Below are 8,505 nucleotides of genomic sequence, written 5' to 3' on the forward strand. Positions count from 1 at the left end.
TCATCAATATAGACCTCTATGGTCTTCCAAATTAGATGGGAAAATATCTTATTTACCAACCTTTGGTAAGTAGCTCATGCATTCTTAAGTCCAAAAACCATATCAAAATAACAAAAGACACCAAAGTCAGTTTTAAAAGATACCTTGGGGGTGTCATCCTTATGCATTTTAATCTGATTGTAACCACTGAAGCCATCCATAAAATTTAGCATCTCATGTCCATCAGTGGCATCGATCAGGGTATCGATCATTGATAGGGGGTAGCAGTCCTTGGTACAAGCATCATTCAAGTCAGGGAAGTCAATGCACATCCTCCACTTCCCATTGACCTTCTTAACCATTACGGGGTTGGCCAAGCACTCAGGGAATTGCACTTCCTTAATGAATCAAGCTTCTAAGAGGGTTGAATTGTTTTGCTGCATACTGCTGAAAACCAGGAGGGTTGAATTGCTTTGCTGCATACTACTGATGAGGCTGTTGCACCGCATTCTGATTGTTGCTCCTGCTAAAGTTAGGATGATTGCGGTTATTAGGATGATAAGTGACTAGAATTGGTTGCTGCGACCTCTGAAAGTTGCTTACAAACTGAGCTGATTCACTAGAAATATCACACTGCTCAGTTTCATGCACACCTGCACAAAGCTCACAAACACTTGTGATCTGATTAACTCCATAATTAGCCAAAGAATCCACCTTCATCGTTAAAGCCTTAAGTTGAGCAGCTATAGCAGTAGCTGTATCCACCTCCAGAATTCCTGCTACCTTTTCTTGAGGTAGTCTCTGAGTTGGGTTCTAGTATTCATTAGCATCCATCAGTTCAATCAATTCATAAGCTTCTTCGTAGCTCTTAGCCCATAAGGCTTCACCTGATGCTGCATCGAGCATGGGTCTAGACTGTGCTCCCAAACCATTATAAAAGCAGTTGATAATCATCCAGTCAGGCATCCCATGAAGAGGACACTTCCTAAGCATCTCCTTATAATGCTCCCAAGCTTCACATAAAAACTCTCCTGATTGCTGCGCAAATTGAGTAAGAGTGTTCCTGATTGCAGCTGTCTTTGCCATAGGGAAGAATTTAGTAAGAAACTTCTTAGCAAGATCTTCCAAAGTAGTAATAGAACCTTCTGGTATAGAATGCAACCAGCACTTAGCTTTATTTCTCAGAAAGAATGGGAAAAGCCTTAGCTTAACAGCATCTTCAGAAACATTGTTGAATTTGAAAGTGTCGCAGATCTCGATGAAATCTCTAATGTGCATGTTGGGATCTTCCGTTGGAGAACCCCAAACTGGACTGAATTCTGCACCATCTGAATCGTGCTAGATTTGATTTCAAAAGTATTAGCCGTGATAAATGCTAGATTGAATGTCATTAATCTTCGGTTGAGAAAAATCCATCAAAGCCTTCAGATTCGCTGCTGGTTCTCCGATTGGAACAAAAACTTCTTCAACTTTTTCCTCAACAAAGAATTCTTCTTCAAGAACTTCTTTTTCCTCACAAGATTGAGAATGCGTTCGCATGCACGCTCTCTAGAGTACCTGAAACACAATAAGTACCCTTGTAAGTAAGATATCCGAGTCAGTGAACTTTAACGACCACTAATGTCAAGCACATAAATTAAATTAAACACCGAGTCCCCGACAGCGGTGCCAAAAACTTGTTCGGGCAAAAAAACGCGCTTAAATTACACGCAAGTATACGCGTTCGCAAGTAGTATAAGATTATGCACCTATGCAACAATGGTATCTATCGCTCAATGCTAAGACGATAACAAGTTCAGATGTTTATAATTAAGATTAAACTAACATGCAATTAACTAAGAATAAAAGTGATTAAATTAACTATATGAGACAAATATGGGATTCTAACTTCATTAAATACTTCATTCAAAGTCATTGTTATTAACCTTAGCATACAATGGTGATGATAACTAATCAGATAACACGGAACTAGTAAACGCCAACTTTCGTTGCATGAATACCCTACTACTAGACATCCAAAAAAAGATAGAAGCTAAGTAGATACCAATTATGCTTAGACCCTATATGTCTATAAGATTTGAAAGCATAACGGTTTAATGCGCAAGTTATCTATCACGATTACATGGGGCAAGTAAGATGGTTAAAATTACCTACGAATCATGCATAACAATTATACATGAACCTATGCTAGCATGGCAAATTATAAACCTCTATATTAACTTTTACTTTAATAGAGATTAATACGCTATCTTATATGTTAGCTATGCATGTAAGATGAATAAGCACAACCAATACTAGGATATCAATCAATCACCACACACCAAGATATTGAAACAAATCAACTATAGAAATCCATAAGTAAATCCGTTAGAACCCCACGATAATGATTAGTTTATAACCGAACTTATTGGCATCATGGGTTTCAATGAAAGCATGGTATAAAAACTAGATCTTTATAAACTGAATAATAATCAAAAGTGCGTTAACAAGAGTGTAAGCTTCAAACGAATAAGAAAACAAGCATCCAACGTTACAATTTAAGCAAAGGATCACAAGTAAAAATGAGATCTTTGTCTCCTTCGTTGTATTGTGCTATTAGGTCTTCTTACCGCTCTCTCCTTCTTCTCGTTGTTATCAAAAACGTCTTCAAAAGGCTTTATATATAAGCCCAATTTGATTGAGTCTGAAAATCATTATTATATTGTAATCAGGATTTTGCAATCCCAACCCAGCGCGGCCGCCCCCGCATACCAGCGCGGGCGTGCTCACTTTCTGACAAACGGGCGCGGCCGCTCCCAAGACTAGCGCGGCCGCCCTGACATTCTGGAAATTCTGATTTTTCTTGTTTCCTTGACTTCAATTGCTGGTTTCTTTTGTACTAACTCCCGAGGCTCCATCCTAACACCTTTTAGCATAAAAATAATGTAAAATATATTCCTTCTTCCAAATATACCCTGAAATGCAAAACACTACAAAAACACATCAAAAACACAAATAACTTGAGTACAAATCACCAATTCGAGCCTTTATGAAGCATTCTAAGTGGATATAAATTCCACTTATCACACCCCCAAACTTGAATCGATGCTTGTCCTCGAGCATAAACAGACTCAAAGAACAAAACAAAAATGCATGAATGCAACTAACATGAATGCAACTATCCCCTTAGAATAATTTAACCAACCAATAAGCAACATCTAAAAGAATGTAATTATTCGCACAAAGTTCAATCAAATCCCACAAATCAACTTGTAAGTCATATGTCATAGCCTATTTGTATATTCGAGGATTCAACTCAACTCAAATAAGAATGTAATAAGTAAATAGTGGATCGACCGTCAGAGAGATCTCGCAAAGTAATATCTGTCAAAGGATTCAGAACAAGGTTCATCTACAGACTTGAGGAGTTAATTCACTGGAAGAAGTTCAAGAAGTTGATCATGCCTCAGTGATATAAATCAAGATCGTGGATTTAATCAAGTGACAGAGATCTCGTCAGAGTATCATTAATTACAAGGATTTAATCTGAAGAAAATCAAAGTGTCAAAGTCAAGACATGAAGAAACGTCACGGAAGTTAGTCACTCATGAACCAGACAGTACATCGAGTGTCAACATTGAAGTGGTGGAATTGATTCATAATTTTCAGTGATTTCCAGAAGATCTGCAGAAGGATGGGTGCTGTTGAAGACTAGAATTAATTCTCTATTAATTAATTAAGTCATCTAATTTAATTAAGAAAATAAATTATATCTGCGAAGAATAATTTATTTATTAATTGAATTAATTGATTAATTAATTCTGAATTAATTTTAGGAATTTTCAGAATTTAAATTGGATTAAAATCTGCATTAAATCAGCAAGACAATTGAAAATGAACTAGCATGACAATCAGGATTGTCATACCGATTGTCATGCTAGGCCATTTTCAATAGTCTCACCGAAAGTTACACTAGGAGAAGGATTGTCTTGCTAGTTCATTCTGATTGTCATGCTAGTTCATTCAGATTGTCTTGCTAGTTCAATCCATTGTCCTACCGAAAGTCTTGCCAGCTATAGGATTGTCATGCCAATTCAATTCTATTCGGTTGTTGATTAAAAAGAAGCAGAGAGTCATTCAACTCAATCATCCATCCAACAGACTGAAAAAATACAAGAACAAAGAAAAAAAAGCAGCCGCCTTTAAACATTTTATTTTCTTCTCTGCTTACATCAAGATCAAAATTCTAGTTTGTTAATGTTAAATCCAAACCACTAGAATTATTTATCTTGTTCTTGTTAACAATCTAGCGGATCAATATCCCTAGAACTTAATCTCAAATCGCGTTTAGCATTTGATTCTAATTATTGCAAAAATAGAAAAAGTTCATGTCGAATTTATTCTAGATTTGTGATAATTGATTTGAGATTAATACCTTGTAATCGATACAGTTGTTGTAACACCTTTCAAGTTTAATAATATTTTTATTTAACTTGAATTTTGTTTCACATTTTTTATTCCGCATTTATTCGATTATTTGGTACTGTTTGTATTCAACCCCCCCTTCTACAAACAAATTGGGACCTAACAATTGGTATCAGAGCCTTCTGATTAACGAACAAATCAAGATCCTAGACTTTTGTGATTTTTCAACTCCTTGAATTTTTATTTATTCAAAAATTCATAATGACTTCACATAAAGTTGGAACCGTTAAAATTCCACAATTTGATAAAGAGAATTATATCATGTGGAAGAAGAAGATGCTATTATTTTTACAAGTTGCAAATCCCAAATATTCAAACTTGTTAAAGAAGGGTATAAAAACTCCTATGGTTATTGAACCGGAGGTAATAATAGATGGTGTGGTGACTACTAAAGCTAGAACCTATCCAAAAGAGCCCGAAGATTTTACTCCTGCTGAGAAGGAAGAAGCCTCCTTGGATGCCAGCCTTCAATTAATATTAATTGATTCCCTTGATCCTTTGATGAACAGACATGTGATGAACTGTAAAAATTCTAAACACATGTGGGAAACTATTGAGGTAATTAATGAAGGCACAGAGGAAGTTAGGGAGAACAAGTTGGAAATCCTAACCTCTGAATATGAACATTTCAAATCAAATCCAGGAGAAGGAAATACTGAAGTGTTTGAGAGGTACAATGCGTTGATCAACAACCTGAACATCAATGGAAAGTATTATTCAATCAGGGAGGTCAACAAAAAGTTCCTTTTAACACTGCCAGCTCATCTTGAACATAGAATCACTGCCATTAGAGAAGCTAGAGATCTGAGTGAGATTTCTTTGGACAGGCTCTATGGAGTGTTAAAAACCTATGAGTTGGAGCAGATTCAACAGAAGGAAGTCTACGGGAAGGATAGAATGGTCAGCACATCTACTGCACTTGTAGCTGAAGGTCAACAACAACAACAATCTCAACAGTTAGAAAGAATGGTACAGTTTTCCAAGGGTGAGGAAAATGAGTTAGTAGCAGAATATGATCCTCCTACTACAAATCAATCAAGTGATGATTTTTATTCCTTGGAAGAGCTGGAGCAATTGGAAGATGAATCAATGGCCCAAATTGTCAAGAGATTCTCTAATGTCAGATTCAGGAGGAATCCCAAGCTTAAGTACAAGTCCAACTACAACAAATTCCAGAAAGGTGGATCTTCATCCTCTAACACCAGCAGTGGTGGGTACAAAACAGGGATGGTTGATCGAAGCACCATTAGATGCTATAACTGCAATGAGTTGGGACACTTTGCCACAGAATGTAGGAAGCCAAAGTAAGTAAGAAAGAACTCTGAAAGGGCTTATCTGGCAAAGGGAAGAAGCTGGGATGATACTGATAGTGAAGATGAAGAAGAAGGAAATCTTGCTCTTATGGCTATTGATGGAAAAGCTTCATCATCAAGAATAGAGGTAAAACTTTCTGATGCTGAAATGGTTTATCATCTAAGAGGTAACTTAGATTGTGCACGTCGTGATAATGAACTGTTAAGTTTAAAGATCACAGACCTTGAGAAAGAGGTCAATGAATTAAGACTTGTGCATATTAATCAAGACAAATTAAAAGAACAGGTATCTTTTCTAGAGAATAGAGTTGACTGTTATAGAAAACTTGAAACTATTCTCAAAGACAAGATCACCGGTCTTGAGACTAAGGTTAGAGCCTACTTCAATTCTTGTTCGAAGGCTAAAGAGTTCTACAGTAAGCAAGCTGTTAATCAAATATCTGGAATAGGTTATGATTACAATGCTGCTATTGGAGAATTAGGCATAAACTCCCCTCCTCATGTCTGTGCTAAAGGGAGGGAAGTACCACATGTGCTTAAGGGTGTTGATGAACCCCTCTATAAAGCATCAATTGCTGAACCATTTGATGCGACCTCTTCTGTTATTCAAGAAGAAATACGTGCTGAAGATCTTGCTAATGAGAAGGTTGTTTCCAAGTCAAGTGTGTCGAAAGTTCCAGTCAAAGTTGTGAAAGCAACTGAGACTAACTCAGACACACATGAGTTGGATAACAAAAATGCCATGTCTACCATGCATAAATTGCCTGCTGTTAATCACTCTCATAAAGCATGTGGTGTTTCTAATTGTATGTCTTGTGCTTTTAATATGATGTATGCTTATTTTAATGGTAAGCATGTGTCTAATGATAAGACTACTCCTCGTCAGCATGTGAATAACAAGAAGCATGATAGGTCTAAGACTGCCAGTCCTTCTAAGGCTAGAAAGGAGACATTTGTGCCTAAGCTTAAACAGAAATTTGTTAAGGCTGTTTACAAGGTCAAATGTTCAGTCATTGAGAAGTTGAGACAATTAAAATTAAAAATGTTGTTTTGCCTGACAAAGGACAGTTCTACAAGTATGCCGGGCCCAACCAAGTTTGGGTTCCGAAGAAGGTCTAATCTATTTGTAGTGCAGGGCATTAAACAAGTATAACCGGTAGTGTGGATTCTTGACAGTGGATCATCAAGACATATGACCGGAGATAGAGCCCTGCTATCAAATGTGGTTGAGAAAGCTGGCCCCATGGTTACCTTTGGAGATAACAGCAAAGGTTTATCTAAGGGATATGGCTGTTTGCAAGCTGGGAATGTTATCATTGTAATTTTGTATATTGTGCTAGGTTATTATCAGGAAGCAATATCTAACATATAGCACCAGTGACGAGACTTGAGAATATTATGACATATCAGGCACCTGTTGCACATTACACTTGGAATTGTACTCTAGTAAGATGTGTACAAGTGTACTCCTGATTGGTGAGTTAAAAGAGGAAGTCAGTGCACCACAGTTCATGGACTTTGCAGCTGCAGATCTATTGGACTATGCAATCTCTTCTTCACAATCTCACTTCAGGTTGGTATGAACTAGTATACTGCTCAAGCAATCGTCAAGGACATGGTATGGCACTCTAACAGAAGTTATAATTTTATATGAATAAGTAGAGTCGTCATATTTATAACTATCTTATCACTAAGCACAATCATATTGTTTTATATGTGCAGTGGTATATTGTTTATGCAACATAACAATTAGTATCTAAAGTACTTGACAAGTATCGGTCAATGATATGTTGTTAACATTATGTTGCAGATATTTGTAAGCTTTTGACATGAATGAGAATTACTTAGACTTTACCCTAAGTGATCAATGTTTTATCAAAAACTCATTCATAGTGAAAAATAAAAATTAAACTTCTTTCTACATTAGTGATTTCTTATTTCATGTAAAATCTTTTGAAATCACTATTGTAAATCATTTTCTCTCTATTACCATATGTTCTATGATACAGGTTCAGTCTCCAATGACTTTCTTTCATTGACAGTCATGAGGTTGAAAACCCACAACGTCTATCCCAGACTGTAAAGACAAACACAAAAACAGAACCAACCAACACTCTTTTACCACTAAAAGTAGTATGAATGAGCGTGAGGGAGATAGTGCCTAGTGCACCACATAAGGAAGGTTCTGTAGTCAACCCAGTAGCTCTGTCTCCTACATAGATGAGTAGTATTTAAACCGAGACAACTGCTAGCCCCCATACATCTTCTCAAAAAGATGTAATGGCTGAAAAGGCACAAAAACAGTTACTAGATTCATTCTCTCAACAGGGTGAGTCTATTGAATTTTGCCTGTCGGCCAAGGTATCCGATGTAGTGTCACCACTTCAAACATAATCAATTCTTGATGCACAAGGAGAGGTTACACACACAAAGGATGAGTTGACGGAAACAAGAGTTTCGACCATTTTAAGGTCAGATTCGATTGTTCAAGGTTCGTTAGTGGACCAATTGCCTTTACAGGTGTTAGGAGAGGATACTGATCCAAAAGCCATATGTCAGTGGTCAGTGTCTACCTCCCCAGGCTTAAATCCCTTGGATGCATCTGCGGATAGTGGATCTGACATAGGTGCAGATCGGCAACTTGTTGACAATAATTCAGATATTACCTGATGAGTCACAAGGAAATGTCTTTACAGACATTAGAAGGGAACTTTGATCTTTATGCTAAATTCGTTGGATCATTGTTTAC

At 36.9% G+C, this 8,505-nt stretch overlaps 1 non-coding gene across 1 annotated transcript; it reads left to right on the plus strand.

Moving 5' to 3' along the window:
- The first annotated feature begins 943 nt into the window (after positions 1 to 943).
- Positions 944 to 1,050, plus strand: LOC141722049 (small nucleolar RNA R71). Its single transcript, XR_012575083.1, has one exon. It is a non-coding gene; the product is annotated as a small nucleolar RNA R71 (small nucleolar RNA).
- Positions 1,051 to 8,505: the final 7,455 nt, after the last annotated feature.

The sequence above is a fragment of the Apium graveolens genome, chromosome 4 (assembly GCF_009905375.1).
Source record: "Apium graveolens cultivar Ventura chromosome 4, ASM990537v1, whole genome shotgun sequence".
Classification (NCBI taxonomy): Eukaryota; Viridiplantae; Streptophyta; class Magnoliopsida; order Apiales; family Apiaceae; genus Apium; species Apium graveolens.